Raw genomic sequence first — 25277 nt, 5'->3', positions numbered from 1 at the left:
TACACAGAATTGTATTTATCTTGTATGGTGTGGAAACCAACCCCTTAGCCAAGGAATTGGGAAAGGTCCCCTGGGACAGATCAGGTGACAAAGGCTTAGGACAGTATTCAGGACAGGATAGATGACCTCTTCTAGATACGACGCCTGCGCCGCATCCCTCTCTGACGCTATCTTCCTCCTCGATTCTTCCACGATGTTCTCTATTATGTGCCTCCTCGATTCTTCCACGATGTTCTCTATTAATTGGCTCAAAAGTTCTATGTCTGGATTTGGATCTTCTTCAGTATTTTCCTAATTTTCGGACAGCATCTCAGTCTCTCAGCATTCTCCATCTCTCTGTGTTAACTAATCTAACAAAACTACCTCTATTATACCTTTCTAATGGCATGTACCACCCCTGAATGTTTCATATTTACGAAACTTCTAACTCTGATTGGAGAAGGAAAGGGGAGATGATCATCACACCATGCTAAGTTTAATACTTTTCTTTAAGCTCAGTGTTCTATGTTCCCTCCCCTTAATTTATTTTCCAATGCTTTATTTCCCACCCACATTCACAAGTTAATCAATACAAAGTATACAGTTTTATTAAAAATACTTTCCGTTCTCAGGACATCATGCTTGTTCTCAGGGCATGTTACTATTCTTCTTTTGGATGACATTCAAGGCTTTGCATCACGGCTCCTGTGTCGTTTCAACAGCGCATATGAAATGGTCACATGATACGCAAAGTTCAGTCCTGCACGGAGGCCCAAATACAAACTAATAGAGAGGTCAAAGAAAGAGAGTATTAAAATAAAAAATAAATGATTTCACTGTATACCACTTATCTCTACTCTATTCCCATTTACTTAAATCTTACGCATTCGCATTTTAGTAAACTTACATGGTTTAGTTTCTGCAAGGCATGCGCATTATCATGTGAATTCCAAGCGGCCATTTTAAAGGCAACTGTGCAGTTGCAAAGATTTCCCTCCAAGCGATAGTACGCCATACTGCTTAGATGCAGTAGACACATGCGCAATGCAGAATCCCGTGTTAAAATTAAGTGTGTGAATTTTCTGGTGCGTTTTCAGTATTTACGAACACAATTATTATGGTATTACAAGTTATTTGAGAGGATTGCTTCCAAGCAAGTCTCTTTTATACGAGTCCTTGCTCCATCAATCCCCTCTCTGATGGCATTTTATGTCATCACTTAATTTCCATCACTAAATCAGATGGCAACTGTTGCACATTTCAATTTCTTCTTCAACCTTCTCATTGCCTTTCTTTTCATTTCTCTACTGTAGACCCTTCATTCTTTTATATATATTTCTTTTCAATTCTTCAAGTTGTATCTCTTCATACTTTCCTTTCTTACTCATTTCATTTACTTCATACTCTTTTCTTTTCTTGCAACATTTGAACCGTGTCATTATTGCTAAGACTAATATTGTTATCCCTAAAATTGGCAGTATTATTTGACCTGTTATGCTCTTACCTATGTTAGAAAACCAGCTCCCTATTGTAGTAATACTATTTGTTAATTTTGTCCATATACTATCAACTTCCAGTGGTTTTAATTATTTTTCCCATAATGTGTTTAATATATCTTCCAATTTCAACACTTTTATCCGGTATGTAGGTGCAACAATGTTGCGCCTTCAGCATTTTACAGACTCCGCCGTCTTTTGCCAATAATATATCAAGAGCAAGTCGAATTTGCAAAACCATAGATCTGATCGCAACCATTTCTGTATTGATCATCAAGAATCCTCCAGCAGTGTCAGTAGATAACCGATCTACTACTGTGGATAGCTGACAAATCTTTCGGGAATTCCGGATTACTCCCACTTAAGGTATCAATGCACTGAAAATGTCACCTACTATTTCAGAAAAACTAGCTCTTTTTATACGTGTTAGTTCCTTTGTGTCTTCATTGCTTCCAATGATTCTTCTCACATGGTACCCCTTTGGGAATACTATTCCAAAATAGCAACTCCCATATCAATGATCAGGCAACCTGAAATAAGCTTTATTGCCACACACATAAAAAATTCCAGGAAATACTTGATCTGTTCCACCTTTTATTCCCCATCCCCAAATAACTAAGAAATTATGTTCACGTTCACTGGAACCAATAAATACATTGTTATATTCAGTCTTTAATCTATGGAGGCAGATCTTCCCTTTCTTTTCAAAGTCCAAGGACATAGCAGCATGAGTCTTGCCAGTTTAATACATTTCATCTTTCTCAGCCCATTGAGGTATCTGTGGTTTCATTTCAGAAGCCCTTCTCTGGAAGTCCTGTCTCCTTTGCTCAACTAAATTCAAAAATATATTTTCTTCTTCGTGTAATTTACATGTTAAATTGGGCTTGTGTGCTTCGGCTATATCTATTGTCTTCATCGTTAGGAACCTAGGAAAAAATCACATCTACATTAGAATTAGAATATTGTAGTTTTCCTGTTCTATAAAACAAACTTGCTAAAACACTACAAGATATACCATATGTTAATGAAATATGATGATCTGTCACGCCTTCTGCTACTGATGCTGCTAATTTCATACACACATAACAATCACTAACTTCCATAGTGTCCACGTACTGCACTAGTAACTTTGTAAATACATTTAAAGCAGTGTCATTGTTACAGTGTGGGATATAACTAACTCATCTGGTGCTTCTAGATCTACTTTGTATCGTTTTATCTTATTCTCATCTGGTGCATCTAATGCTACCCTATTTCCTTTCTTGTTAGCTACTTTCTCATTCATTTAGGTGTTATTCCTTTCTTTTGTAAGCATCAAATAAGGGATGGCTACTGTCAGTACCAACCAAACTATGAGTACTAACAATATACTACATATGCATATTCTACAACACTTTTTACACAATTTCATTTCGGTTTTCCAGCAGCCCTATCATCAGCCATTCTGAGTCAAGAAGATTTCTCTTCTATACTTTCGATTTACTTGTGGAATTCAAAATTCCTTTGAGAAATTTTCAGGTTTGTCTCACTTCTTCAATAATCTGTTCTGCAATTATTTCTTCATCAATTTTTTCATTCAAATCTAGATTCTCTAATTCTTCAAGAATTACATAGGTCCATTCAGGACCCTTGAATTTATTGTTCAATATTCTCAATCTTTAACTTTGTTGTATGGGCTGATCAGCAGATGTTCCAGACTGACTAGAAATTTCGTTTACTTGATCAGGTTCTTGATTAACTGTTTTGAAATGATACTTTAGCCGCTTCACAACACTCGGCCTATTGTCACCTCTTCTGACTCTTTGTGCTTGCACTGCACTGTCACTGTCTTCAAGTGTTCTTTTATTTTTGTTATGTTGTGTTACAACTTGGTTATCTTCTTCAGATTTCCTCTCTGTCTGACCCTGTCCAGGGCTTACTCCTGTACCATCTTTTTCTGCCTGGATGCGTTCTTCTTCCCTAATCTGACCCTGTTCAGGTTTTATCTTGATTTTCTCTTCTTCTTCTACCTGAAGTTGTTTTTCTTTTCCTAACTGGTCCTGCTCGGGTCTTATTGCACTTTGGGTCTCTGCAGCCCAAAAGCGTTCTTCTAGACCTATCTATCCCTCCTCAGACTCATTTATTATTGCATCCACTTCAGTCTGAGTAGATTGTTCTCTCCTTATCTGTTCCTGCTCAGGTTCTCCAATAGCTGTATCACCTCTTTCCTGAGCTGGTTCTTCTATACCTGTCTGGTCCTTACTACTCTCCTGTCTTTCTAAACGGATTTGGCGTCTTGTTTTCACATTTACTTCAGGTATGTCATCCACTGGTATCCAGTCATCCTGACTTGTGATTGGTTTTTCTCGATCAGCTATTTCAGGGCTTGTTATTCTAGATCCTGCAGCTGTACAACCTTACGCAGTCTCAACTACTTGTGTATGTTGAGAACCTTCTGTGCCAGGTGCTGGTACTCTCTTGGTATGGCTTGCATGAATCCAATTAGGCAAGCCTGCACATTTCACTGCTGTGGTGGTAACCAATATAACCTGCTGTGGTTTTCCCCACCTGGGTGATAGACACGACTCTCGAGTGTTTTCTTTCACCACCACCCAAATACCAGGATTCAGATCATGTGCTTGATTCGGCTGCCTGGCAACTGCGTCTTCTCCAACCTGGTGAGAGATAGAACACACTAGGTCAGCCAGTTCTTTGCGAAATCCCAATACCAAATCATCAGATATATTCAACAGTTTGTGTCCTGGTGTACATGCCTGCCTCATTGCTCTTTCCATGAGTAATTCATGGGGACTCAACCCTGTATTCCTATCAGAAATGCTTCTGAGTCCCATCAGAATAAAAGCTAAAGCATCAGGCCAATCCAGTGGGGTAGATGAACATATCTTTCCCATTCTAGCTTTTATAGTGCCATTCCGTTGTTCTACCACTCCAAAAGCCTCTGGGCGGTATGCACAGTGCAGTTTTTGTTCAATTTTAAATGCTTCACAGATTAGTCGAATTACTTCATTATTAAAATGAGACCCTCTATCTGATTCCAAAAGTTACTGGAAAACCGAATTGAGGAATCAGTTCCCTCAGCAAAAGTTTGGCAACTGTTATACTGTCATTTCTTCTTGTAGGGTATGCCTCCACCCACCGTGAAAACAAACAGACTATAACAAGTATGTACTTCGAACCTCTGCAAGAAGGCAATTGAAGAAAGTCAATCTGTAGTCTTTCCTTCATCTCTGCCTCATCCTGCAGTTGTTTTAGTTCTTCCCATGTCTCTAATCCTGAAAGTAGCATAAGTTGGCAGCTGATTCCAATTGTTTCGATTTTCTTGTTCACTGCCATTTTATATTTGGCACAATGTTGGGCAACTTGGTCAGCATACCTGTTACCAGCTGTCACATAGTCATTTCCTGACTGATGTGTGGCATACTTGAACACTGCCACTTCTTTTGGCAATTGTATTGCTTCAAGCAATTCCTTTACGAAATTTCCATTTAATTTAATTGGGGATCCTGAAGAAGTCAAAAAATCCCTCTGCATCCAAAGTTGGCCAAAATCATGCACAACCCCGTAACCATACTGACTATCAGTAAAAATGGTTACTTTCCAATTATTCCCAATTTTGCATGCTTTAATCAAAGCCACCAATTCGGCTACTTATGCAGATTTGACTCCTGGCAAATAGGATGCTTCGACTATTCCAGCCAATGTACATACAGTGTGAGCAGCACTCAGCCCTCCCTCCTCATGGCGCATACACGAGCAATCTACAAACAACTCATGTTCTGCATTTTTCAGGGGTTGTTCCTGTATGTCTGGACAGGGCTTAGTGCAAAGCTCCGTCACATCCAGACAATCGTGTTCGACTTCATCCCTCACTTCTTCTCCATAGGCCTCTGGTAACAAGGTGGCAGGGTTCAACACTGTACACCTGACTATTGTCACTTTTTCAGCACCTAAGATAATTCTTTCATATTTTGTCATCCGACTAGAAGTGAGATATTGAGTTCGAGTTCTTGTTATAGAATTTCCACTGAATGTGGGACGTGCACTTTTACTGGATGTCCCATCACAATTGATTCACTTTGTTATAGACTTGTACATGTGGCAGCTACTGCTTTTAAACAACCAGGTAAAGCTGAGGCTACAGGGTCTAAAGTAGCAGAGAAATATGCCACAGGTCGTCGCATCAAGCCATGTCTCTGAGTTAAAACCAAGAGCGCACAACTATTCCTCTCACAACAAAACAGTGAGAATTCTTTTGAATAATCTGGCATTCCTAATGCTGGGGCTTCACATAGACATTTTCGTAATTTCACAAATGCTTCCATACTTTCATCATCCCATTCTATTGGATCCTTTGCTCGTTTCTTGGTCATTTATATTAGGGGCTTGGCCAAAAAGGAAAATCCTACAATCCACTGCCTACAGTATCCTACAACTCCAAGGAACATTCTGATTTCTCTCTGGGTTTGCGGCAATTTCATTTGTCTTATTATTTCTATTCTTTCAGACGCCACTCTCCTCACTCGACGTTCTATCGTTCTATTTGGTGTCCAATATATTTGACTCTGGTTTGGCAAAACTGTAATTTTTCTGGGGACACTTTATGCCCACCTTCAGCCAAATGGTTCAACAAGGCAATTGAATCAGCAACACAGTCATCTCTTGTTTTGGATGCGAATAGTAAGTTGTCAATATACTGCAATTATACTTACTCTCTGGGTAAACACTAAGGTTTCTAGGTACGTTTCAGTATATGATTGAAAATTGAAGGACTTTCAGTGTACCCTTGAGGAACACGATTCCAAACAAAAATACAATCCTCAAACTTAAAGGAGAAAATATATTTGCTGTCTGGGTGTAAAGGGATAGAGTAAAAAGCATGGCAGAAATCAATTACGGTAAACCATCCTGCCTTCCAGGGTATCTGGTACAGAATCACAGCTTTGTTGGGCACTACAGGGCAACAAGGCACAACAATTTTATTAATCTTTCTCAGGTCCTGAGCTATCCTATCTTTTCTATTAGGTTTATTTATGCCAATTATAGGTGAATTACAGGGACTACTCCTTATTTCTTTTAGAATGCCTTGTTCGATCATTCGATCAATTTCTGCTGCAACACCACCTTTAACTTCAGGACTCATCTTGTATTGTCGAGGGCTTGGGTAATCTGCACTTTCCTTTACGGTTACTTTTACTGGGTCTACATTTGCCATTAACCCTACATCTTTTCCTGTAAAATCCCACACATCTGGATTTACCGTCGTTTTGACCTCATCTGGTAAGTCATCTTTGGTCATCATAGAATACATCTCATCTATCTCTGTGCCTTATTGAGCTAACATAAATTTGTAGACTCCGTCTTCATCTGGGATTTTAATTGCAACACCGTCTGGTGTGCAAAATATTGTGCAGTTCATTTTGCACAGTAGATCTCTTCCTAATAAATTTACAGGACTGGAGTCACACACTACGAATTTGTGCATTTCCCTACAATTGCCAATGCGTACCTCCAGGGGTTCTGTAATAGGGGTTCTAATCTGTTTATTGGAAACGCCCACTACTTGGATCGCTTCTACCGAGAGGGGTAGGTTTGGAATATCTGCTGTTCTCACAGTAGAACGGGTAGCACCAGTGTCCAATAAGAAGGTAATATCTTTTCCTTCTACTTTACCATCAACATATGGACCTGACTGATCTACCGGTAAGGATGCGCAAAGTACGCATTCCCTTTCCTCCCCTCTCAGGCACCTTCATTGGTCACGGTCATCGAAATAAGGGTCCTGTAAAAGAAATTGTGAAGTTACAGAATTTTTCTTACCACTTCCTCCTTGAAATCCGGTGTCCGCACTGTACTTGGTCTGGTTAACAAAATTTGACATAGGAGCAGGTGGCAACTGACTCTGTAGATTTACAACCTGCCGCAGTTGATTCATTATCCCCTCATTCTGCATCTGTGGATTTAAATTTTGAGTTGGGCCATTATTGTTCTGTATGATTTTACACTTGTTTTTCCAATGCCCCAATTTTCCGCACCCATGACAAGGAAACTTTTTCTTTGCCTCCTCTCTACTCATTCGTCCATTCTGTTTCCCCCATTATTTTCATTTTGGCCTTGCCCTTTTTCTTGATTTCCTGTCTGGCTATTTAGTTGGAGTTCCTGCTGTTCTGCTAATTTTACTTGTGCCCACATTACTTTTTCTTCCAATTTCTTGCGTTTATTGTCAATCTCATCTCCGCAATACTTTGCGTATTTGAGAATGTCGTCTATGGCCCTCGCTTGCCAACACAACATGTGTTGCCGAATAATGTCTCCAATTTCTGGTTTTAATCCTGTCACAAATCGGTACACAAAATGTCCCATGTCTTTATCTCCAATGTTCTCAAACCTGCTATACTTTTTAAATACCTGCAGTAAGCGTTCATAATAGGTATGTACGGACTCATTTCTGTCCTGGGTTGTTGTCATGTCATGTCAATGAGAATTTATAAAGCGCTCGTACACCGGGGAGGTTTCATGGCGCTGGTTTGGCAGATGTCTGGTTCAAAGAAAGAGTTAGAAGGCCTGTCGGAAAAGCCAGGTCTTTAAAAGACCTCTGAAAACGAGGAGAGTGGAGGAGAGACGGATTTCAGAGGGAAGAGAGTTCCAAAACGTGGGGGCCAGTATGGAGAATCTAGCTCCACCGGTGCGTTTGAGTCTGAAGGAAGGGGTTGAAAGGAAATTTTTATGAGCAGAACGTAGATGACGAGTGGGGGTGTATTTATTAATCATGTTGTTGACAAATTTAGGGCTAGAGCTATTGAGTGATTTAAAGATAAGACAGCCGATTTTGAAAGCACTCCACTGGGCGACAGGCAGCCAATGAAGATGCTTAAGGATGGGAGTGATATGATAATGCCTAGGTTGGTGAGTGATTAGGCGCGCTGCCTGGTTTTGTATTAGCTGTAGCCGTTTGGATAAGTGAAGGGGGATGCCAAAATACAAGGAGTTGGCGTAGTCAACATGTGACATGACCATGGCAATGACTACTTGGATGCGAGCGTCATAAGTAAGGTATTTACAAATCTTCTTTATTTTCCGGAGTTGGAAGAAACAGGTGGATACCACAGAGCTAATCTGGGGCTTCAGAGTAAGATCTTGACTAATGATCACCCCTAAACTTTTAGCTGTGCTGGAGGGAACGGGAGGCTGGCCCAGATCACTGGGCCAGAAGTGGGGCCCCTAATGGTTTTTAGCAATACCACCAGTTAGGATGAGTTCCGTTTTGTCCGGGTTGAGTTTCAGATGGTTTTTGTTCATCCATGTGCTGATAAATAGCATGGTGGATTGAAATGCGTGGACCGACTGGGGGTGTTGCTAATGGGAAAGATGAGTTGGAAATCATCGGCGTAATTAAAAGTGCAAACTTTGCACTCCTGCAAGGTTCGGACAAGGGGAAGAAGGTAGAGGTTGAATAGCAAGGGTGACAAAGAAGAGCCCTGAGGGACGCCACAGGAGATTTGAACGCTGGGGGCAGTGAACTGAGCCGTTTGAACTGCCTGAGATCGATCTGCCGAAAAGGAAATGATACAGCTTAAGGCGGGCCAGAGATTCCAGCTTCCCTGACAAGGTCGACCAAGAGATGATGGTCGACCGTGTCGAAGGCAGCAGACAGATCAAGTAGGACCAGGTCTATTTTTACCCAATCTGTTTATTTCGGGGGGATGTGCCCTTTCAAGAAAGTGATCACCTGGTGATATTTCTTCATTACCTCTTCTGAAGGAGCTCCTGTTTTCTCATATCTCGGGTATTCATCACTAGGCCAATCAACAGTAATTTTACATTCTGTCCATAAATCAGTAGGCACCACAATATCAAACAAACCATCCAAGTCCTTTAACAGCACTTTAGAAACTTTCACAAATCTTTCAACTTGCCGATACCACTCTACTGGCTTTTCTCTTAACTTCGGGAAATCATTTGTAAAGGATAAAATATCCTGTCTAGTCCATGGTACATGTACATATCCTCCTGGTACCTCCCTCATAGGACATAATCTTTCTACCTTTCCTGTTTCCTTCATCACAAATTCAGAAGTGGTTCAATTGGCACATGCTTCTTTCCTGTTCCGCTTCCATCTAGCTTTCCTTTTGTCTAAGTCACCCCATTTTTGTAAAATGGTCATCAACTCTTTAACCAGTAACTTTCTTCCAGACACATTCATATTTTCTAGGTCTTTATCACTGAATTCTGCTCTGTAGGGTTTCTGTAATACTTTGGATTTGCCTATTTCAACTCCTATTTCAGAAGCTAAGTCTGTCAATTTCTCACATAATAATTTTGTATTTCGGGTGATACTTCTGCAGATAAACAATAACTCTTCTTCACTGTATGTGTTCAACCTGTCTAACCCTACATTCCCAGCTATCATTTCTTCCAGTTTCACTTTCAATTTGTAGATATCTAAGATTTTCATTGGTTGTTTTGGCTTGTCTATTCCCTGTGCCCATTTTCTATTTCTTCTGGGGATATCACTGTGGCATTCTTAACTCCATCTGTTTCCATTTGTACTTCCTTCGAACAACTAGGTGTAATTATTCTCGGAGTTTCACTTATCTGACCTCTTATCGGTAAATCCATCAATTATATTACCGACTCACATTCACTACCTTGTTCATCAATGATTAAGTTATCTTTTCTGGGTTCAATTGTAGGTGTGGACATGACTGGGGGTTTGTGAACAATTGTCTTATCACCATACAATGGAACCACTGGACCTATAGTCACAGGTATGGTTAGGGCTTCAGGGTGAGTACTCAATTGGGTTATTTTCTGTATCAATTCCTCTCTATTCTTGTTTATTTCCTCTTTTTTTTTTACCCTTCCATTTGTTGTAACATGCATAATTTGAGGAACGAATGGTGTTCCCAGGACCGAGCACTAGGAGTAGTTCTGCTCTGTTCCTCTTGGTAAGGCGGAGGGTTTTTCATTAAAATGTACTCCAAAAAATCATCTTCCGATTCTCCACTACCTTTCATCGTTAAATGTTTGGTCTTCTCTGTGTATTTACCTCCTGAATGTTCCTCAGTCATTAGTACAGGATATAATCCTTCAGCTACCATCGCTTGTCTCCATTGTTTCATCTGACTATCTTGAGTTTCACGCTTTAGCCTGGGATAATATCCACTAAGGTTCCTGCTACTTTTGGATCGATCGCGCTCAAATGTTTCAGTTTCCCATTCCTCTAAAGCTTCATATTGGGTTAATCTTGGTCGGGGCTGTAATTAATTAATTTTTAATCTCAGGTTATGCAGAATTCTCCCATTAAATGTACCATGGTCTGGGAAAGCTAGCACTCCATCTTCTTTTGTATATTCTATCCAATTCTCCAACCATACACAAGTATGATAGCCTCTCTCCATCATCATGTATGATGCAGGCGTTTTCGGGGGAGGAATAAGAATTCCCACTTTAGTCTTAACAGGCTTATCCTTTTTCAAATAATTTTTCATTTTCTGCATAAACGTCATCTTTCTCTTTTCTCCGTACATTGTTGTTATCGATCTTTTTATATATAGTTCTCTGGCAAAACCTAAATACCTTCTGTCAGGCCGATTCCCTATTAATGTTGGATCGTGTCTCCACATAGAAATCCCACTGTCTATTATTATTATTGCGTCTATCTTGCTAGCCAAATCAAATCTTCGCTCTTACTCTAATGTCCAACCAATACCCGTGCGGCTTTTATTCTTTTGACCAACATGATTCTATTTTACACTATGCTCTTAGCCAATACTAGTGCGGCTTTTCTGTAAGGTCAGTATCGCTCCTTACTACTGACCCCTCTTTTACAATTTCGCGTCAGTCACACGCCCGCTGTTCCAACCAATCATAGTGCGGCCCTGTGTGACATCAGTGCAGAACCCTCAACTGACCCCTCCTTTGCAAGGTAACACAAAACTTATTTTTCTTTCAATTTTTCATACAAATTCATTAATTGACAACATAGAAACATTTGCTACTCTGTTTGCTTTACTTAAACCAGAAAGTTGATTTACGTTTACTGCGAGTAAACTATTCTTCTTACTCTTCACACACTACGAGTAAAACCCTTCCGGTTACTCTTCACTCAAGCACCGATGCACCTGCTACTCCTTCAGTACTACCCTTTCTAGGTGATATAGGACCAAAGTTTCACCAGCAAATTTCTTTGCTATCAATCACTCTCACTTTTATACAAAATAGTCCCTAATTCAACACTGTCAGCCTTGCATAGCCCTTCAGTCCTATCTTTTGCAAACGATCAACCTCACTGCAGTGTGGTTTCCATTCACCACCCGCTATTCAATATTCCTGGGAATTTCCAGACAACATAAAACAAGTACAGACGGGTAAGGTAATACATAACCAATAATTCGGATTCAACTTTTTCACTTAACTAGCTAATAAATTAAAACATAGCTCTGCTTCCAAAAAAACTGATCCAGCGGTTTTCCCAACCTCAGGTACTCACTTACTATACATTCACTTGGGCACATAAACACACTTATTCATGTAGGCTAGTAAATACCACTGGGGTCAATTTATTGTGCTAATGCCTGTAAGATGAATTTTATCTAATTATATCTTACCAAACCTCTTGATCCGATATATTTTCCTCTGGTAAATGGACCTTTTAGTTAACTGAATGGGTGAAAAATTACATATAATAAACCTTTATTAAATAACTTCAGACTCGGGAGAGTTTAAAATGTTTATCTAGTAAATTCATGTGAGCCAAGAACCATAATACAGTTAGAACACCGTCTTCGACAAGGAGAGGAAGAGAAAATAATTCAATCAGAATATTAGTTAAACAAAATTATTACGATGACAGAACCTGAGTAGGGGCGAAAAGAGAGAGCAGTACATTGACATACTACACAGAATTATATTTACCTTGTATAGTGTGGAAACCAACCCCTTGGTCTCTCAGCATTCTCCGTCTCTCTGTGTTAACTAATCTAACTAAACTACCTCTATTATACCTTTCTAATGGCATGTACCACCCCTGAATGTTTCAAATTTACGAAACTCCTAAATCTGATTGGACAAGGAAAGGGTAGATGATCATCACACCATGCTAAGTTTGATACTTTTCTTTAAGCTCATTGTTCTATGTTCCCTCCCCTAAATTTACTTTCCCATGCTTTATTTCCTACCCGCATTCGCAAGTTAATCAATACAATGTATACAGTTTTATTAAAAATTCTTTCCGTTCTCAGGACATTATGCTTGTTCTCAGGGCATGTTACTATTCTTCTTTTGGATGACATTCAAGGCTTTGCATCATGTCTCCTGGGTCGTTTCAACTGCGTATGTGAAATGGTCACATGAAGCGCAAAGTTCAGTCCTGCACGGACGCCCAAATACGAGCTAATAGAGATTTAACTGTATACCACTTATCTCTACTCTATTCCTATTTACTTATATAAATCTTATCCATTAGCATTTTAGTAAACTTACATGGTTTAGTTTCAGCAAGGCATGCGCGTTATCATGTGAGTTGCAAGCTGCCATTTTAAAGGCAACTGCGCAACTGCAAAGATTTCCCTCCAAGCGATAGTACGTCATACTGCGTAGATGCAGTAGACGCATGCGCAATGCAGAACCCCACATTTAGCGGCCATTTTAGAGCCACACAGGTTACTTGTTAGTAATACACATAGGCAAGCTTCCCCTAGATTCTGTGTGCGAATTTTCTGATGCGTTATCAGTATTTATGAACACAATTATTATGGTATTACAAGTTATTTGAGAGGATTGCTTCCGAGCAAGTCTCTTTTATACGTGTCCTTGCGCCATCACCATATACTAAAGAAATATACGCACGTAGACTGGCACACACTTACATCTGTTCACAGACCGGTGTAGTTGTAAATGCTTTACTGCATTGCTATGCACGTTGCTCTCGCCTCGTTTCCACATGCTTGATAGAGAGAGCTGAAAAAGGGAAGATGAGTGACTGTTCTCAATACAACCCACTACGAAAATAACTTTACATATTCTTGATAAACCGCCACTGGGTCGGGCCACATATTCATATTTTCATGTTCCGATAGACAGACCATGCATTATTGCCAGTAGCTAATAATTCACTTGTAGGCATAAGTCAGGGATACTTTCGAAGGGAAAGCGGAACACCAAACTTTACTAGGCATTTAACATCTGGAAAGACCACACACATGCATTCTCATGTTCAGCCTGTAGCCCCTGTGGTCCTCCTGCCCAACTGGTCACCCTCATCTGTTAACCCACAGACACAAGACTAAGGGGGAAATTTACAAACATTTTACGCTGGGTTAGCCCCACAAAAGTGACGTTAAACAGCACAAAATAATTTTGTTTTGCCATTTACCGTCCAGCGCAAAACATTTTTGCGTTGGAGAGCACCCTCAGAGTAGCGCAAAGCAGTGCAAAGCACTGCTTTGCGTTACTTGGCACCAAGAGGACGTTATATGGGTGGGACATGGGCATTCCCATGCAACCACCCATGCCCTTTTGACACAAAAGATTTGTAGACATGGTTTTGTGCCAAAAGTTAATGCCCCTTCAAAGGAGGCACTAACAGGTGAAATTCTTTAATTTCTCTGTGCTTTTCCGACTTTGTATACATGCTACACTGTGGGAAAAGCTTTGCATCATGGCTAGGCATATTAGTTTGTACAGCAAGGGTACCCTTCCTTTACAAAACCTATGCACACACCCGAGGGCTATGGCTCTAAGTTGTGTGCTTGGCACACAACTGCTGAAATCAGTGCTGGGAAAGATGAGGAGAGAGTCATATCTCTGAAGATGTGGCGCACACCTGCTCCCTCCCTGTCGTGCAACGCAGCACAGCCTTGGGGGCTGTGCTGCGTTGCACGGATTAAAAAAAAATCTCCCCCTATGACTTTGCGCATCTCTTTCCTGCTTGCCTGCTTTACCATAGATACCTGTGCATTGATGTGGATTCCCCTACACCTTCTCAGTAGACCCTAGATAGAATTTTCTTTGGCTTATTTTTCCTAGTTATGCCTGTGTAGGCTCATTTTGTCACTCCTACAACAGATTAATTAGATAATGTATGATAGGTGCGTGTATCTACTGCATGCCGTGAGACTCTTCCTCAATCGCTCTTTGATGGAACTAATATAGCATTTATGGAGGCTTAATTTAACTGTGCATGACCATATGCTCCCCTTCTCTCATGGTTGGCCCTACTAGGCTTGTACAAATAACCAATTTGCTTCTCTGGGCTGCTCATGTTTCTTTTTTTTTAATCACTAAAATCATGTATTATTACTGATTCTCTTCTGTACATGTATGTGGGTTACTCCTCTTCACCTCTGGAGTAACTGTGATATTGAGATCACTTAGCTTTATGACTGTATAAATTGGAAACGTGTGTACTCTTTCTACACAGATTCCATGGACATATTTCAAGCAGAAACCAAAGAAGTGACAAAAGCAAATATCAACAATGAACCAGGTGGCAGTAGACAGAGAATTCTCCCACCATCACTAAAAGCAGGGGGAGGGAGTTAGAACAGAATCAATAAATCATCCCCAAACTGGGTGAACTTTTCCACATACCACTGACACAAGAAGAAAATACTTTACCTGTGATTGGGTTTTGCTCCCACTAGTATGCATGTCCCTTTAACACCCTCATCACCAAGGTCAAATACTGGTGTCAACACCAGTAGTCAGCTCCTCCTGCAGGGATGGCTCGCTCCTCTCCTCTTCTACCAGGCAGGACTCTTCAGGCATTCCAGGAGATTAAGGACAGCTCTTCCAGATCTAGCTCAGGGTGATGCCCTCTTGCCTCAGGGGAGCTGGCTGTCAGACACATACCAGCTCTGTTTGTGCCCTAGTGCTGTAGTCTATAGAGCACCTCTTCCATAGTCAGAGAGAACTTGAAACTGGAACAAAAAATGGATCAACAGTTCCCACGTTTATGCAGGGATGGCAAATATGGGATGTGTATTCACTGTCTGCCCTTACAGAATGGCTTGGGTTGGTTCTTCTTTCATGTGTTCTTCTCAGGCTGATACACCCATTGTCGAGAGGGATGCCCCTAACTGAAGGGTTGCCTTCAGGCTGCTGCACCCACAACAGAGGCATAAAGAGGTGTGAACAGTCTGCATCTGCCTATCAACTGCCATACCTAACAGTGACCAGGAACAGAGACAAAAGGCTCCAAAGGACCCTTCAGACTCAGATAACAGGAACTGCAGTCGCAACCTACAATCCACCAAACTGCAGATTCAGGAAGCCTAATAATCAGCCTGCTGCATCAAAAGGACCTAATTGAATTTCTAAAGGGAAGCCTGTCTCTTCTCTATCCACTCCATTTTCCACGTTACTTCCCTCCTGTCTCAGGAAAGACAGCAGTACACTTCCGCTCTCTTGGAAAATAACTTCACCTCCATCTTGTGCACATGAACAGGCCAGGTGTTTGCCTGGGCCAATCTGGTTCTCCCAGCCATTCATTCAACAAGTAACATGCTTATCACATATAACTGGCATACATCTACATGTTTGGGATCTCTGCGTTAGCATCCAGGTTCATCTGTAATCATGAAAATTCATGTGAATGGGCCAGTAGAGCTCCATTCTTGTGGCACAGATAAAAAGGTCAGGTCACGGTATGATTTCTAAAAACACAATATGCTGCTACCAATATGCAACACAAATGTACCAGAAACAGAAACAGTAGTCCTCTTCCAATATGGAGGGTACTGTTGATCACCTCTCCAGGTCTAGTACAGGCCCAGAAGAAGACTTTTGTCAAAGGCCAAGCCTAGACATGTACAGATGTCCTAGATTAGTGTGAGGTAGGCCCAAAATCTTAAAAACAAGAATACCAGGTACTCAAAGTCGAGACCCCACAGCAGGAGAAAGGCTATACACCAAACAGAGGATATTTGTAACCCAACACTCCACGGAGAGTTGTTCCAACAGGGCTATCATTAAAGAACCAGCAGATATCGTGAGTTTAGGATTTCTGCAGAGATAGTACCCACCTAAATTGATCCATAGAGTTTAAAAATGTGTAGCAAATACCCACTAGGATTCTCTTTTGGAAAGTATTCTAACACCCAAAGACAACAGACAAACCTATGTGACAACTTTTCCCACTCTCTCTAACAAACTAACAAAGATCAAAAAATACACTCTGAAGTTCAACAAAATCACAGATAGAATAGATGCTTAAGAGTTCATCTGAAATTAGTCCAACAAATCACATGGGTTCATTCAGATTATCAACAGCTATTATTCTCAACACATAAGTGTTCATCAAAAATGAGTATCCATGCATTCATGATTAAAAATTTCACACAGATTCAATAGGATTAGTAGGCGTTGTCTTGGCTCCCCTCACTATTGATCTCTTTCTAGGCATTGCAGCCTTACTATTGTTACAAGACATCACGCGGGTCAAGTATTTAGCTTCGTCTTTTCGCGAGGGAATCCTCTGTCTGTCTTCCACACTTCAGTCAGGCTTCATAGAGCTGTCAAGCTGACTGCACCACACTCCTCGGATTCTCAATGCCAAGTGTCGAGAACCCAATGGGTGTGGCTAATATAGCAGTTCAGCCAAGACCTCTGCCGAGATTATCCAAGTCTTGCGGGTAATGCAAATCTCTCAAGACTTCAGCAAATTACCATGTGCTTGGTTACATATTGGTTGCTGTTTTTGTTTCCACCAGGGTCCAATGGTGTCTGATTCCTAATAATAGTCAAATACTAAAACTGTAGTTCCACACTTAACATGATTTGTGAAGGAAACAGTTGGAACTCCTCTCAGTCTTATAACTGTGATATGATTTTATTTGAGACTGTTAAGATTCTAAGACATTACACCACATGGCACACACACAGTTCCTTTAGACTAGGCATGATGTGTTTCTTGACTGGCCCCTTCATGAAGTATAGTTTCCATAAGAGATCCAAAGAAAGGCATCAACCAGGTGTTTTTTTATCATTACTGGTTACTCAATGGTGATTAAGGCCTCCCAGATATTTCTGAAAAGTTAAATGCACCATAAGGTATCAAATGGATAGATTTTTTGACAGCCTGTTTTGTGGCTAGTATCTCAAATATACATTGATACCATTGATGGAAGGTGTATCATTCCTGCTTCCCCCTACCCATGAGGCATATATCTAATGTGCCCTTGGTAAGTCTACTGATAACAGTACCATGACAACACTTTTTCTCATTTGTGGTGGTTAATGTGAGGTGAACTAAAGCTAAAGAATGGTATTTCCTATCTCACAAACATGACAATTGTTAGTGTGCCTGTCATCATAATAATGGGCTGACATGTTTTGGTTTGAGTTTATCTCTCTATTCTCCCACGGGTTATTATAATAAGGAGGGAACCACAACCAATACCACCAGACAGATGGTATGTGGACCCTTTTGTTCCTTACACTCTCTTCTGCTGACAAAGGACTTAATTTTTATGAAGAAGGAGTCTTGTTTTGTGCTGCTGAAAGCCCAGAACCTCTAATGGCTAGTGTGTGATGGGCAGAAACATGTTAATACTTTTTTAAACATAATTTGGGTTTCTAACTATCATCTGCTTATGTCATAGAGTTTTTCATGTTGTTTTAGGATGGTGTAATAATTAACATATGAAAGGCACACACTACACAATCTTACTATTCCTCTCCATTTGTGATATCAAGCTCAAGAGAGGGCTCCCTAGCAATCATATGGGACCATATTAGCAGGAGCTTGCAGTGGACATTGATCTGCTGCTAGGAGTAGCCTCGATGATGAAGCATGCCACACACTGTAGTGAGAGTCCAACACCTTTGAAGAGAAATCTTTTTTACTCTTGGAATAGATCACTGAATGACTATTTCCACATCCCATTGCTGTATATAAGGCGAAGTAGTGACACATTCCACCCATCTTACAAGACTAGAATGTTCTATGTATAAATTCTGGATATATGAGAGGATGCAACATGGGCCATTTTTCCTTCTTTCATTGCCCGTTGGTCATTTTCACTGTACATAGTGTATACCTGGGGATTGCTTACCTGTTGCTCAAGGAAGACTACTTAAAGTATCTGCAGGACTGCATGTATCCACAACATGCAGTGGGTTTCTCCTCTGTCCCTCCTAGGTAGATCTCTAAAGACCTGTTATGCAGAAACAACCATATATTTAGGAGAAGTGCATGTTTGTCTTTCACTCCTTTTTCTGCCATTGCAACCTAGGCACAAGACAAAAAAAGAGCACTTCTCTGGTCACTCACACACAACCTCAAAACAGTTCCCACATAACCCACAGTTTTTCAGCACTTTTTCATCCAAGTACTCCCCACTGTGTAGCATGCTGCATGTCAGCTACTTCAATGCCTTGTCAAGATCAAGATCAAAGATAGCTTTATTCGATTTAACAAATCATAAAAGCACATTAAAATTATTACAGACAATTTAACACAATAGTAAGAATCCAGAAGCATGACAATTTGAATAAAAAGGTTCTAATAGTATTACTAAGGGCGTCTTGTTCAAAGCAGAAAAGTAAGTTTAGCCCATAGACGATCTACATCTGATTATAAATGTTAAGAACTTGGATACCGCATTTATACACTTTTCATCTTGCGATAAAAGCAATTTAAAAAAGGCAGGCCTGCATTGTCTCAATCCCCATGTCTTTAGCAAAGGTATCAGGTATCTCTTTCTGCCCCATCCATAAAATTTACAAAACAAGATACGATGAATGGTAGATTGTATAGAAAGATCATCGCATGGGCATTTGGTTAAACTGATCGACCAATCATTTGTATCTGGAAAGGTTACCAGCCTAAAGTAACTACCCGTTCTCAGCCGTGCTAGCAACATTCTATGGTAACTAGATAGCTCGGGGGATAAGTACAACTGCAGACCAGGGCCCTGTAAAAGAAAGTGATGTTGGATAACAGAGGCCTTTTTCCCCTCCACAGACCGTCGTTGAGTCTCCAAGAAAACAAGACAACGTTCTTTCAAGACTTTTCTTGAGATTGTGGATAGTGAGGAGGGGGTATTAAAATATGCTGGGTAACCAATATTTATCATAAAGTCCTTTACATAGGAGAGCCACTGGATATTTTTAGCTCCCTCAAGTTTAATGCAGTCCGCTATAATTGCTCTGTTAAAAACAGTTGCCCTAGAGGTCCATAACTTATGCCATAGCAATACGGGACTTATTTTGATTAAATCAACTATATAAACCAGATCCAATTCCTTGTGGCAGACGTATGTGGAAGTAGATTTACGGACAGCCAGGAGATAGCGTAAGAATTTTTTTTCTTTTGCCTGGATTTCCTGACAATCTGCAACCCCCCAAATACCAACCCCATAGCTAGCAGTTGACACACATTTAGCTTTATAGATATCCAACAAAACACGGACCGGTCTGCCCCCCAATTTGTTAGCAAAATGGATTACTGCACCTATTGCACGGGCAAATGCAAGGCTCCTAGTGCCAACTGCTGTGTTCCAAGTTCCCAAGATCCCAAGGTATGAAAATGTGCTTGTTAGTTCTAACTTGGTCTGTTCTAAAAAGGTGCCAATTTGGGGATAATCTGCGTCTAGTTTTATTAAAAAGTCTGCAACACCATTAATATACAAATTAAAAATAAAGGGTGCCAGGATACAGCCCTGTGGAACACCTTTCATTATTGGGAATTGTTCGTACATTCGCCATTCTTACCGAAACTGACCTTAGCCCCTGCCCCTCTATACAATTCTTTAATAAAGTTAAGAATGTTTAAGTCAATACCGAGACCTATTAAGGTATCCCACATAATCTCATGGCTTAAACAATCGAAGGCAGAGCTAAGATCTACGAATGTCAAAAACAGATTACCCTTTTTTGCCACTACATATTTGCCAGTTAACATGGCCAGATTAAGTCCTTGCTCAACTGTGCCCAAACCTGGCTTGAAGCCGTACTGAAACTTTGAAAGAACATCTCCGTCCTTAGCCCATATTTGCAGTCTGTTTAAAATAATTCTTCCTGCCACTTTCATCAAGGAATCAAGTAATGAAATAGGCCTGTAGCATTTAGGGTCATTTCGGTCTCCCTTTTTAAAAATAGGCACCACTATCGCTTCTTGCCACGTGGAGGGAAAGCGTTCGTTATTATAACTGTTAAGCACGTTTGTAAGAAGCGGGGCCCATAAGGGAATGTTATCCTTGTAAATGTCTATGGGGATCCCGTCGGGTCCTGGAGCTTTATTATTAGAACTTTCCGCTAGTGCCAATTGTATCTCTGCAATAGAAAAAAGAATCCCCAGAGGGAATGAAACGGGGGACGGGCTCGCTAACAGTCATCTGAGTGTGACAAATACTTTCTGGGTTGGCCAGCTCGTCTTTCTTATATAACTGGGTAAAATGAGTAACCTAGACAGACTCTTCTATGGCAATATCTATCATGTCAGTTTTCTTTTCAGCAAAGAAAGGAGCATTTACTGCTTTCCAAAAGGCAGCATCATGTAACACGCCTTTACTAAGGCACACCACGCAGCCTCTTTTAACTCCGTTTTCCGTTTGGATAATGTAGTTTTATAGAGCGATCTTGCGTGTCTAATTTCTTGCCAATTTTTAGGTATTTTTTTTAGAGTTTGCTTTAGAAAAGTGTGTGCTTTACTGACCTCTGTGTTGAACCAGCCCTCCACCTTATGTCTCTCTCCTACCCGGAATTTTCCTGTTAACTTGTTACCGATTTGTACTTTAATGTTCTGAAAGGCCGCAATGACCACAGATGGGTCAGTGGATTCCTCGAGACACAGCATAAAATTGTTATACTGGCCCTCTATTAGGGTCTCAAGGAAGTTTGTAGGATCTACCTTGCACCATTATATTACGTAGCCATTTGTTCTCGTCAGTGATATTGCATGGCAATATAAATTTTCAACTACGTTAGATGCTCGTCTACTGACCTCCCCGGTATCAAAGGTTAAGCTAATCGGGAAATGGTCACTCAATGCAATATCCTCTGTCTTAAACGACAGGACACTACGATGGTAGTTTACAGTAACCAGTATATAATCTATAACAGTTCGCCGGTCCCTTCCATTAAAAGTTGGTTGGAAATTAACCTGGGGACTGCATAATTCGTTTGCAAAACCCAAGTTCCAATCATGAATTAAATTATTAAACAAGTTTCCTAGGCTAGAGTGCTCAAAATGTGTACAGGGGTCACCCATAAGGTCAGCCATTCCACAAGTACCCTGGTTACTGTGAGAACATAGATGACAATTAAAGTCACCCATCATTATAATACACCTATCATTGAGCTCGGAGCCTATCCCATATCGTACAGAGTTACTTAGATCTTCCATAATTCTTTTTTGATCAGCCTTTGGGATATTGTTATATAAGTTTACAAGGGTTATATGCTGGTTTCCTCCCGATTTAAGGGAGAGCACCTGATAATTGTTATTCCCCCCAATGGTCTGGTGCTTAATAATTAGATTGGCAGTGTTAGAGATATATATGGTGAGCCCACCAGAACATCTACCCCTCCTAGTCTGGAATGCCGTAGCGAGATAGGTGCGGTAGCCAAGTAAATGTATTTCCTCCTGTTCCCAGCACTCTTGAAGGAAAATAACATCGTAATTATCAATGAATGCTCAAAATGTAGGGTCCTTTACTTTATTTGATAAGCCCGCTATATTTCAAGAAAGGAAAGCCAACTTCCCTCTTCGGTCGACAACTAACGGTTCTGGTTCTGAGGGAGTATCAATACAGTTTCCTATTTCTATAGATATGGGAGCGACATTTTCCCCAAGATCCCTCATTGCCATATTTAAGGAGCGTTGGCGTGCTGGTTCTCTTAATTCGCCAACACCAAGATGTTTGAAGTGAGCGAGCTCATATGTATCTGGTCTTTTTAGCAATGAGCATGAAGAGGAGCCAGTCATAGCCATATCCTTGTCCAAGGTCTTAAATTTTGGAACACTATGCTCTAGGTGGTTAAAACTTTTATTTGAATTGCTGTGTCTCTCTCGACCATCATAAATAGGCCCCATGGTCGTAGGCAGTCAATCAACCATCTCCAGGCAACTATACCTATTAGCAGTTGGTATTCCTCTCCAGTTATCCCGAGGTATTTCATCCCTAGTTTTTTGTCTTCCCTGATCCCATCGTTCTACTCCCCACTCTTGATAACCTACTTTACACCAGTTCCTATCATGGTCCGCATCGAAGCGACTCCTGGGAGGGTAAAAGAAAGAGAGTCGTTTTGTTGCAATGCCCTCATCCATGCCCTGCGTTTCCCAGGAGCATATGTAGTCAACCACACACGGGTTCTCAAAATTAACCAAGATACAGTCGCCCTGAATTATTTTTCTCCCATGCCCCACCCAAGGCACCCTACGTACCATTAAAATTTTGCTCGACCAATTGGGGGGTAGTGGTCGGTTGACATTAAGCCAGTGTTGTACCTTATTTTTTAATGACCAACCAGGCTCCTCAGCGTGATGGCTCAGCTCCGGGACCCCCGTCATCACTACCACAAACGGTTTGGCTTCAGGGGGCAGGTTAATAGCTAATTTACCAGATATAGATCCCCGATTAGGGTCCCCATTTGGGTCCTGTCTAGTAATCTTAAATGTATTTACCTTCTGACTGTGGTTCACAATGGAAGTATTAGTTTTATCTACCAATTTTGAGTCAGAAGCTATTGGTTCTGTTGACTTTGCATTAACCATTGTGTTCGCCACTAGAGGAGATGGATTATTTACTGGCGGGCCCACTGATTTATTGAGATTGCGACTTAGCTTCCTGCCTCCTGCCTTCAATATCCCGGATTTAACAGGAGTTTTAAAGGTAGTAGTTAGAATGCCTTGTCAAGGTAATCAAGAGCGATATGAAAGCATTAAAAAAATACTAAACAAAATACACAGTTGTTTTCTCCAACATCAAACCTAAGAAAATTGATAATGTCACATTGAAAAAGATCTTAATTAATAATCTGCTTACAAATGACTTTTTTCTATACCTTAGACATATTCTAAGTGGATTGTAGAGCATTTTACATAGTGTATATTATAAAATATAATAATAAGATTATGATGATCAGTGCTTACGAAACAGAGAAAATGATGTACATGTATGATATATTGGAAAAGGACAAGCAGGTAAGGGTGGAGGGCAAAGGTAAGTCCTATGTCCAGCTTTAAGAATATAGAGGGTCGGGTAGCAAGTTCATAATTGGGTTTCAGCATAGTTGACATAGAAAGCAATTAATGTGAGTAGCTGTGATATGTGTTATGAGAGCGTACGACTGTCCGTTAGGCACTGTTAGTATTTTCAACAATAGATGGCTCATCTATTGCATCTTTAAAGTATGAAAATTGGACCTGTCTTTTACTTAATGGGATATCATTCCAGATCTTTAAATCAAAACCTGAAAATGATTGGGTTAGAATGGATTTTTGTTTTTTTCAACAACTTGTTTGATTTGGGGAATCGTTCTCTGAGGTGGCTGATCACATTTGTTTTCAGAGTTTTGAATATGAAGCAGGCAGACTTAAAAGTAGAGCAGGTTTGAAGTGAGAGCCATTTGAGTTTTATAAGTGTTAATAAGGGTTGATATCATATGGTCAAAGAATCATGAAGTGCAGCATGCACAGAGGCTGTCCTGGAAGCAGGGAAGCAAGCATCCACATCATCAGTATCTGCATGACGGGTTTGAGATCTTTCTTGAAAATGAGTTACTTAATGAATTTGATGAGTCTTAATTGCTGTTAAGGAACATTTGACCACTGATTTTATATGGATAGTTGTTTTAGTTTGTTAATTAGGATGAAGCCTAAAGATTTGCCATTTGTTAATAATTTAGATGAATCATTCCTCTTTTTGAGTTCTGAAATTCATCGGTGGATGTGCTTTTCATGATCAGAGCTTACAATCAGGAATTAAGTTTGAATCAGATGCAGTTTCACATTTAATTGAGATGATCAGTTGGAAGTCCTTCATGTTTTTCATTTAAGTGTTCTTAAGGATATTCACGCAAGTCTACATGCTGGCCAGATATTGTTAATTAGAGAAACCCAGAGTATCAAATAATTTCCCAAAAAGTTCAAGATATAATTTAGATAGGAAAGGGTTGCGTACTTATACAGCACTGATTCTTCTGGGACCCCTAATGGTATTTTCACAGTGCGCATTTTAGTAATTTATTTTTACAGTCTGGTAGCATTAAGGTAGCAATGAATTGAAGGTCTGAAGAACCATCTCAACAAAACTGAAACGTGAGAAGAGAATGTTGATCAGTAAGCTATGGTCAACCATATTAAACTCGGCAGAGACGTCAAACAGGAATTGCGGAAAGGTTGTATTCTTATCTAGCATTTGGTAGATATCAAACATAATGTTGGGTGGAGTTGTTTCACAGATGTATCCTCAGGAAAACATGACTAGTAGCTGTTCAGAGGCTATTTTTATTCATGAATTTGTTAAGCTCTTTGCTCCACTACACTCTTATCCAGGATTTCCACTAAAAAGTACACCAGTTAAGTTGTGATAGTTTTCAATGCAGTTGGGGCCAGCTTTAGGCTTTGAGAAATGGATTGATGTTTCTCTGATTTAGAAACGTGTGAACAATGCCTTGGTAAATGGGTGCATATATAATGTTCTTTCAAAGGGGAGTACGGAGGCGATTGGTAATTTAGGTAGGTTAAAGACATCTGGTCCATAACTATTGTTAAGATTTATATCAGGAAAAAGGTATCACAGCTGTATTTTAGTTGGTCTTGTCGTCAAAGACTTTGGCTAGATCACGACAGTGCTT

General features: G+C 40.3%; 1 protein-coding gene across 1 annotated transcript in view; it reads left to right on the top strand.

Annotated features, from left to right (window-relative positions):
• The window catches only part of LRRC7 (leucine rich repeat containing 7), a 1991887-nt gene that overhangs the window by 1508681 nt on the left and 457929 nt on the right, over positions 1-25277 (top strand). The window lies entirely within an intron of this gene.

This window comes from Triturus cristatus, chromosome 4_2 (genome assembly GCF_964204655.1).
Source record: "Triturus cristatus chromosome 4_2, aTriCri1.1, whole genome shotgun sequence".
Lineage (NCBI taxonomy): Eukaryota > Metazoa > Chordata > Amphibia > Caudata > Salamandridae > Triturus > Triturus cristatus.
This window is presented reverse-complemented; position numbering and strand designations above follow the sequence as displayed.